This window comes from Triticum urartu, chromosome 3, assembly GCF_003073215.2.
Source record: "Triticum urartu cultivar G1812 chromosome 3, Tu2.1, whole genome shotgun sequence".
Taxonomy (NCBI): domain Eukaryota; kingdom Viridiplantae; phylum Streptophyta; class Magnoliopsida; order Poales; family Poaceae; genus Triticum; species Triticum urartu.
This window is the reverse complement of record NC_053024.1, coordinates 464,341,993-464,352,240: the sequence shown is the minus strand read 5'-3', so window position 1 is coordinate 464,352,240 and position 10,248 is coordinate 464,341,993. Positions and strand designations below refer to the sequence as shown.

The 10,248-nt window shown below is 39.7% G+C and overlaps 1 pseudogene; it reads left to right on the top strand.

Annotated features, from left to right (window-relative positions):
- Positions 1 to 584: 584 nt before the first annotated feature.
- Positions 585 to 1,245, top strand: LOC125549619 (annotated as a pseudogene).
- Positions 1,246 to 10,248: the final 9,003 nt, after the last annotated feature.

Here is a 10,248-nt window from a genome sequence, read left to right as displayed (position 1 = left end):
CAGCGATGTGGTTCATGCCAACAACAAATATGCACAACTTGATTCGTGCTGATATCTAGACTGAGCCATGTATTCTGCTGCTGTAGCACGACCCTCTTTTGTTGGATATTATGTACTGTTGTTAGTTTGAAGTACTCCTCTGGTTTGAAGGATAGATACCTTCCTGGGATCAAGTGCATCCTAACTCATTTGCGTAGGATGTACTGATAATGATGATGGAGATGCTGTGTAGAAGCCATATATATATCAGTTAGGCTTCAAGTGCGTACTTGTTAGTTAAACCTATGTATAAATTGTGACACTAAATACGACTAGTAAGTACTCTAGTACAGTAGCAGCACTAGTATACGTCGGTCAAATTATTCATCATGTCCACACATTGAATTGACATGACAACACGCTGCGCGTGAGGTGACACAAGAATCCTGACGGCGTGTTCGGGTATTCTGGACTTCAGATTTGGAGTACCACTTATCTGTCGAAATCTTTCATCATTCACTTAAAACAGTCAATTGATCATACATTGAGTGCCATATAACTGGAATTACCGATGCAAGTCGAAGAAGGATTGGCCGGTGCTGCCGGCTGGCGTCAAGTTCGATCCCACGGATCAGGAGCTGATCGAGCACCTTGAGGTCAAAGTGAGTGCTGACAGCGCGAGATTTCAGTCTCTCATCGATTTGTTCATACCAACCATCGACAGCGAGCACGGCATATGCTACACCCAACCTGAGAAACTTCCAGGTAAGACACCGATTGGCCGTCTACTTGCACAAACATATTCCTTTGTTTATAGCTCTATTTTTCTTTTTAGATGCAGACCTGGTGAAGCAATTACAATTTGACAGTTAATAAAAAGTGAAACAAGTGACTGCAACATGCCAAAGATGTTATGAAAATGCCAAGTAGGTACACTAAAACCTGTATTCCACAATACTGCAGGTTTCACACTGAGTGGCCTAAGGAAGCATTTCTTCCAGCACAATTCCAGGGCATTCAAAAGGGGCATGTGGACACGTTGCAAGATACAGTCGGAGTGCGACATGCACGCGATGTGGCACAAGACCGGCAATACCTTGCCGGTGATGGTCAACGGCCGGCAGACGGGCAACAAAAAAGGTTCTGGTGCTGCACACCAACAAGAACTTCGACCAGCAGAGGACCAACTGGGTGATGCACCAGTACCACCTCGGGGACCTGGAGCAAGAGAAGGAGCGGGAGCTGGTCCTCTGCAAGATTTTCTACCAGACGAACACTAGGGCCGGGAGTAAAAAGATTATAAGTTAGTTTGGTATTGGTAGTTGTACTACCTTGTCGTCCGCAAGTTGGTATTGTTGTTAACGATCTTTTGGTATGAACTTGCATTTGCTTCCAACCATCATGTCGAGGGTCAATGTGGATATAAAGTTGAATCATTTGTTTCGAAACAAATTTTCAGGCACCTGATTTTTATTTGATGGGTAGCATAAGCACCCGCCATTCGAATTCCCAGTTCTCCAATTTTTTGGAAACAAGTGCATGCACTTATTATCACGATAAAAAAACAATATCCGTGCTGCATCCCAGTTATCAGTCTGTACTTGCAGAATTCTCTCGTTTATTGAGCACGTATATTGTCTTTTTAGGTCGAGCAAGTTTCAACTGGGTTGTAGACTGCCCAGGGTTGGTTTTGTTTTTAACAGGCCTAGCCCATGATGACAACGGGGCACAAAGATCCAGTGGGTATCTACTGGCCTCTGTCCCGCCAGCGATAGTTATATTTTGTCTTACAACATCCGCACGTAGTTTTTTTACTGAATCAATGATACGTCCATTTTGCATCATGCTTTTATGTCGATATTTATCGCATTATGGGCTGTTATTTCACTTTATATCACAGTACTTATGGCTATTCTCTCTTATTTTACAAGGTTTACATGAAGAGGGAGAATGCCGGCAGCTGGAATTCTGGGCTGGAAAAGGAGCAAATATTAGAGACCTATTCTGTGTAACTCCAAAAGTCCTGAAACTCCACGGAACATCTTAAAATAAATAAAGAAAAATCCTCGCCAAAGATAAAGGCCAGGGGGCCCACACCCTGCTCACGAGGGTGGGGGGCGCGCCCCCTACCTCGTGGGCCCCCTGGTGGCTCTCCGACATCCATCTTCTCCTATATGAAGTTTTTCGATGAGAAAAAAAGGGGGAGGAAATTTTCGGGACGAGACTCCGCCGCCGCGAGGCGGAACCTTGGCAGATCCAATCTAGAGCTCCGGCAGAGCTGTTCTGCCAGGGATACTTCCCTCCGGGAGGGGGAAATCATCACCATCGTTATCACCAAAGCTCCTCTCATCGGGAGAGAGCAATATCCATCAACATCTTCACCAGCACCATCTCATCTCCAAACCCTAGTTCATCTCTTGTATCCAATTCTTGTCTCAAAGTCCGGGATTGGTGCTAGTAGGTTGCTAGTAGTGTTGATTACTCCTTGTAGTTGATGCTAGTTGGTTTATTTGGTGGAAGATCATATGTTCAGATCCTATATGCATATTATTACCCCTCTGATTATGAACATGAATATGCTTTGTGAGTAATTACGTTTGTTCCTAAGGACAAGGGAGAAGTCTTACTATTAGTAGTCATGTGGATTTGGTATTCGTTTGATATTTTGATAAGATGTATGTTGTCTAGCCTCTAGTGGTGTTATGTGAACATCGACTACATAACACTTCACCATTATTTGGGCCTAGAGGAAGGCATTGGGAAGTAATAAGTAGATTATGGGTTGCTAGAGTGACAGAAGCTTAAACCCTAGTTTGTGCGTTGCTTCGTGAGGGGCTGATTTGGATCCATATGTTTCATGCTATGGTTAGCTTTACCTTAATACTTTTGTTGTAGTTGCGGATGCTTGCAATAGAGGTTAGTCATAAGTGGGATGCTTGTTCAAGTAAGAACAACACCCAAGCACCGGTCTACCCACATATCAAATTATCAAAGTATCGAACGTGAATCATATGAACGTGATGAAAACTAGCTTGACGATATTCCCATGTGTCCCCGGGAGCGCTTTTCCTATTATAAGAGTTTATTCCGGCTTGTCCTTTGCTACAAAAAGGATTGGGCCACCTTGCTGCACTTTATTTACTTTTGTTACTTGTTGCTCGTTACAATTTATCTTATCACAAAACTATTTGTTACCACTTATTTCAGTACTTGCAGAGAATACCTTGCTGAAAACCGCTTATCATTTCCTTCTGCTCCTCGTTGGGTTCGACACTCTTACTTATCGAAAGGACTATGATAGATCCCCTATACTTGTGGGTCATCAAGACTCCTTTCTGGCGCCATTGCCGGGGAGTGTAGCGCCTTTGGTAGGTGGAATTTGGTAAGGAAAATTTTATATAGTGTGCTGAAATTTACTGTCACTTGTTATTATGGAAAGTAATTCTCCGAGGGGCTTGTTCGGGGTATGTTCACTCCGTCCAGTAGAGCCAAGAGTTGCTCCTCAACCTACTGAACCTATTGAAGATGAAACTCCTTTTGAATTTCCTTCGGGTATGATGGAAAAACTGCTAGCTAACCCTTTTACAGGAGATGGAAGAAAGCATCCTGATGAGCACTTAATATATGTGGATGAAGTTTGTGGATTATTTAAGCTTGCACGTATACCCGATGATGTTGCTAAGAAGAAGGTCTTCCCTTTATCTTTGAAGGGAGACGCATTGATATGGTATAGGCTATGTGATGATATGAGATCATGGAACTATAAAAGATTGAAATTGGAATTTCATCAAAAGTATTACCCTATGCATCTTGTTCATCGTGATCGCAATTATATATATAATTTCTGGCCTTGCGAAGGAGAAAGCATTGCTCAAGCTTGGGGGAGGCTTAAATCAATGTTATATTCATGCCCCAATCATGAGCTCTCGAGAGAAATAATTATGCAAAGTTTTTATGCTCGGCTTTCTGATAACAATCGCACCTTGCTCGATACTTCTTGTGCTGGCTCTTTTATGATGAAGACTATTGAATTCAGATGGAATTTATTGGATAGAATTAAACGCAACTCTGAAGATTGGGACCTCGACGAAGGTAAAGAGTCAGGTATGACACCTAAGTTTGATTGTGTTAAATCTTTTATGGACACTGATATTTTCCGTAAGTTTAGCACTAAATATGGACTTGACTCTGAGATAGTAGCTTCTTTCTGTGAATCTTTTGCTACTTATGTTGATCTCCCTAAGGAGAAGTGGTTTAAATATCATCCTCCCATAGAAGTAAAAGTAGCTGCACCTATTAAAGTTGAAGAAAATACTGTCACTTATAATGATCCTACTGTTCCTACTTCTTATGTTGAGAAAGCACCTTTCCCTGTTAGAGTAAAGGATCATGCTAAAGCTTCAACTGTTGTTCGTAAAAGCAATATTAGAACTTATACACCTCCAGAGCAAGTTAAAGTAGAACCTAATATTGCTATTGTTAAAGATATCTTGTCTGATAATATTGATGGGCATGTTATTCAGTTCGAAGGTGAAACTGCTAGAATTGCTAAACCTTGTGCTAAAGATAAACATAGACCTGTGGTAGGCGTGCCTGTTATTTCTGTTAAAATAGGAGATCATTGTTATCATGGCTTATGTGATATGGGTGCTAGTGCTAGTGTTATACCTTATGACTTGCATAAAGAAATCAAGCATGAAATTGCACCTGCTGAATTAGAAGATATTGATGTCACAATTAAACTTGCCAATAGAGATACTATTTCAGCGATGGGAATTGTTAGAGATGTTGAAGTCTTGTGTGGGAAAACTAAATATCCTGCTGATTTTCTTGTTCTTACTTCTCCGCAAGATAGCTTTTGTCCCATTATATTTGGTAGACCCTTCTTGAACACTGTTAATGCTAGGATAGATTGCAAAAAGAATGTTGTTACTATTGGCTTGGATGATATGGTTCATGAGTTTAATTTCTCTAAATTTAATAAACAACATCGTGAGGAAGAATTACCTAGTAAGGATGAAATTATTGGTCTTGCTTCTATTGCCATACCTCCTAGTGATCCTTTAGAGCATTATTTGCTAGACCATGAAAATGATATGTTCATGAATGAGAGAAGGGAAATAGATGACGTATTCTTTAAACAGGAACATATTCTGTAACACAATTTTCCTGTTGAAATTTTAGGGGATCCTCCTCCACCCAAGGGTGATCCCGTGTTTGAGCTTAAACCTTTGCCTGATAATCTTAAATATGCTTATCTTGATGAAAAGAAGATATATCCTGTTATTATTAGTGCTAACCTTTCAGAGCATGAAGAAGAAAGATTATTGAAAACTCTGAAGAAGCATCGTGCTGCTATTGGATATACTCTTGATGATCTTAAGGGCATTAGTCCCACTCTATGTCAACATAAAATAAATTTGGAAGCAGATGCCAAACCAGTTCGTGATCCTCAATGACGTCTGAATCCTAAAATGAAAGAAGTGGTAAGAAAAGAAATACTCAAGTTTCTGGAGGCAGGTATAATTTATCCCGTTGCTGATAGTCAGTGGGTAAGTCCTGTCCATTGTGTCCCTAAGAAGGGAGGAATTACTGTTGTTCCTAATGATAAAGATGAATTGATTCCACAAAGAATTATCACAGGTTATAGGATGGTAATTGATTTCCGCAAATTAAATAAAGCTACTAAGAAAGATCATTACCCCTTACCTTTTATTGATCAAATGCTAGAAAGATTATGCAAACATACACACTATTGCTTTCTAGATGGTTATTCTGGTTTCTCTCAAATACCTGTGTCGGCTAGAGATCAATCAAAGACTACTTTTACATGCCCTTTTGGTACTTTTGCTTATAGACGTATGCCTTTTGGTTTATGTAATGCACCTGCTACCTTTCAAAGATGCATGATGGCTATATTATCTGACTTTTGTGAAAAGATTTGTGAGGTTTTCATGGACGATTTTTCTGTCTATGGTTCCTCTTTTGATGATTGCTTGAGCAATCTTGATCGAGTTTTGCAGAGATGTGAAGAAACTAATCTTGTCTTGAATTGGGAAAAGTGCCACTTTATGGTTAATGAAGGTATTGTCTTGGGGCACAAAGTTTCTGAAAGAGGTATTGAAGTTGATAAAGCCAAGGTTGATGCTATTGAAAAGATGCCATGTCCCAAGGACATCAAAGGTATAAGAAGTTTCCTTGGTCATGCTGGATTTTATAGGAGGTTCATTAAGGACTTCTCAAAAATTTCTCGGCCTCTGACTAATTTATTGCAAAAAGATATACCATTTGTCTTTGATGATGATTGTGTAGAAGCATTTGAAACACTTAAGAAAGCATTAGTCTCTGCACCTGTTGTTCAGCCACCTGATTGGAATTTACCCTTTGAAATTATGTGTGATGCTAGTGATTATGCTGTAGGTGCTGTTCTAGGGAAAAGAGTTGATAAGAAATTAAATGTTATTCATTATGCTAGTAAGACTCTAGACAATGCTCAAAGAAATTATGCTACTACTGAAAAAGAGCTTTTAGCACTTGTATTTGCATGTGATAAGTTCAAACCTTATATTGTTGATTCTAAAGTAACTATTCACACTGATCATGCTGCTAATAAATACCTTATGGAAAAGAAAGATGCTAAACCTAGACTTATTAGATGGGTTCTCTTGCTACAAGAATTTGATTTGCATATTGTTGATAGAAAGGGAGCTGAGAACCCCGTTGCAGACAACTTGTCTAGGTTAGAGAATGTTCTTGATGACCCACTACCTATTAATGATAACTTTCCTGATGAACAATTAAATGTTATATGTACTTCTCGTAGTACTCCATGGTATGCCGATTATGCTAATTATATTGTTGCTAAGTTTATACCACCTAGCTTCACATACCAGCAAAAGAAGAAGTTTTTCTATGACTTGAGACATTAATTTTTGGATGACCCACATCTTTATAAAGAAGGAGTAGATGGTGTTATTAGACGTCGTGTACCTAAGCATGAATAGGAACAAATCCTACGCAAGTGTCATTCTGAGGCTGATGGAGGACACCACGCTGGAGATAGAACTGCACATAAGGTATTGCAATTTGGTTTTTATTGGCCTACTCTCTTCAAGGATGCCCGTAAGTTTGTCTTGTCTTGTGATGAATGTCAAAGAATTGGTAATATTAGTAGACGTCAAGAAATGCATATGAATTATTCACTTGTTATTGAACCGTTTGATGTTTGGGGCTTTGTTTATATGGGACCTTTTCCTGCCTCTAATGGATACACACATATTCTAGTTGCTGTTGATTACGTTACTAAGTGGGTAGAAGCTATTCCAACTAGTAGTGCTGATCATAACACTTCTATTAAAATGCTTAAAGAAGTTATTTTTCCGAGGTTTGGAGTCCCTAGATATTTAATGACTGATGGTGGTTCACACTTTATTCATGGTGCCTTCCGTAAAATGCTTGCTAAATATGATGTTAATCATAGAATTGCATCTCCTTATCACCCACAGTCTAGTGGTCAAGTAGAGTTGAGCAATAGAGAGCTCAAATTAATTTTGCAAAAGACTGTTAATAGGTCTAGAAAGAATTGGTCTAAGAAACTTGATGATGCATTATGGGCATATAGAACTGCATACAAAAATCCTATGGGTATGTCTCCGTATAAAATGGTTTATGGAAAAGCATGTCACTTACCTCTTGAACTAGAACATAAGGCATATTGGGCTATTAAAGAGCTCAACTATGATTTCAAACTTGCCGGTGAAAAGAGGTTATTTGATATTAGCTCACTTGATGAATGGAGAACCCAAGCTTATGAAAATGCCAAGTTGTTTAAAGAAAAAGTTAAAAGATGGCATGACAAAAGGATACAAAAGCATGATTTTAATGTAGGTGATTATGTATTGCTATACAACTCTCGTTTAAGATTTTTTGCAGGAAAACTTCTCTCTAAATGGGAAGGCCCCTATGTTATCGAAGACGTCTATCGTTTCGGTGCCATAAAAGTCAACCACTTCAAGGGCACAAATCCGAAGGTGGTAAACGGTCAAAGAATCAAACATTATATCTCAGGTAATCCCATAAATGTTGAAACCAACATTATTGAAACCGTAACCCCGGAGGAATACATAAGGGACACTTTCCGGAATGTTTCAGACTCTGAAAAGGAATAGGTATGTGGTACAATAAGTAAACCGACTCCAAAACAATTTTTAAGGCAATATTTCTCCGTTTTGGAATATTTAGAAAAATAGAAAAATAATTAGCAGTCCGGGAAGGACACGAGGGCCCCACGAGGGCGGTGGGCGTGCCCTACCCCTCTGGGCGCGCCCCCTACCTCGTGTGCTTTTCGGACTCCGTTTTCTTGCACGATACATATTTTGGTCGGTAAAAATTCACTATTTATTCTCCCAAAGGTTTTGACTCCCGTATCACGCAATTCTCCTCTATTCTTGTTTCGAGCTGTTTTTCTGACAGATCTAGGTTATCATGACGGCCCCAAGCGCCTCCAAGGACAAGTTCTTCGAGAAGGTCATCAACCCCTACCTCGCGGAGGTGCTGTGACACCCTCAAACCATTGAGTTGCGTGATGGGTTGCTGCACATCCGCGATGAAGAGGGACCCAAGGGGACCAGAAGCATGGAGACGAGGCTGGAAGCAGTGGAGCAACAAGTTTTTAAGTGCCAGGGGATGGTGGAACGTGGACTCAACTCTAACCACATGATGATCGCGGAGTTCACTAACAACCACAAGTTGGATGCTGACAACATCGGGGAGACTATCTTCAAGCTTCATGAGAAGATCGAGCACCTCCAAGCCCAAATCTATGACCTGCAAAACCAAAACTGTGAGTATGAATATAGATTCAAAAGGATGAGTTTGGCTGCAGATTTGAGGATCCCGGAGACTCGATCATCTTTCTATGATGGAGAACCTATGCCTTGGAAGATGGACGCAAGGCCCACATCATCTACAACACCTCCACCTTCTTCACCGACAAAGGAGATATAATCACATGGGTATGGGCACTCCCCTTGGAAACTACCAAGCTTGGGGGAGGTGCCCCGGTATCGTATCACAATCACAACTCCTATCTTTACCGTTTTTCTTAGTTCGATCCTATTATAAGTATCTTGATCTAGTAGAATAAAGTTTATGGCATGATCTAGTTTTGAGTTTTGCTTTATGATCTGTCTTTGTAATCGAGTCCGTGAGCTATATATAATAAAGATTAGTGTTGAGTCAAGGGCTTGATTATTTTGCCATGATCTTGGGTGAATAAAAGAAAGAAGAAAAGAATAAAAAGAAACAAAAAGTTCATATTGATCTTATTGAGAGTAATGACTTCACATAGAAAGAGTATGATGATTAAAAGTTGTTGGGAGTTGGCAGACATAGCTTTGGTCATTGTTGCAATTAATAGGAAGTAATAAGGAAAGAGAGGTTTTCACATATAGATATATTATCATTGACATCTTTTATGATTGGGAGCACTCATTAAAATATGACATGCTAAAGAGTTGATGTTGGACAAGGAAGACAACGTAATGAGTTATGTCTTTCTTATTTCTGAGATAAAGTATGTTGTCATGGATCCTCTAACTTGTTGAGCTTGCCTTTCCCCCTCATTCTAGCCAAATTCTCAGCACCAAGTAGAAATACTACGTGTGCTTCCAAATACCCTTAAAACCAGTTTTGCCATGAGAGTCCACCATATCTACCTATGGATTGAGTAAGATCCTTCAAGTAAGTTGTCATCGGTGCAAAGCAATAAAAATTGCTCTAAATATGTATGATTGATTGGTGTGGGAGAAATAAGCTTTATACGATCTTGTGATGTGGAAGTAATAAAAGCGACGGACTGCATAATAAAGGTTCATATCACAAGGGGCAATATAAAGTGACGTTCTTTCGCATTGAGATTTTATGCATCCAACCATAAAAGCGCATGGCAACCTCTGCTTCCCTCTGCGAAGGGCCTATCTTTTATTATTATCTTCTACCTTATGCAAGAGTCACAGTGATCTTCACCTTTCATTTTTCATTTTATCCTTTGGCAAGCTCAACATGTTGGAAAGAACATGATATATATATATCTAATTGGATGTAGGGGAGCATGAACCATTATTGTTGACATTACCCTTGAGGTAAAAGGTTGTGGGGCAAAACTATAAGCCCCTATCTTTCTCTGTGTCTGATTAAAACTCTGTAACCACAAGTATTGTGTGAGTGTTAGCAATTATGAAGGACTAGATGATAGTTGAGTATGTGGAC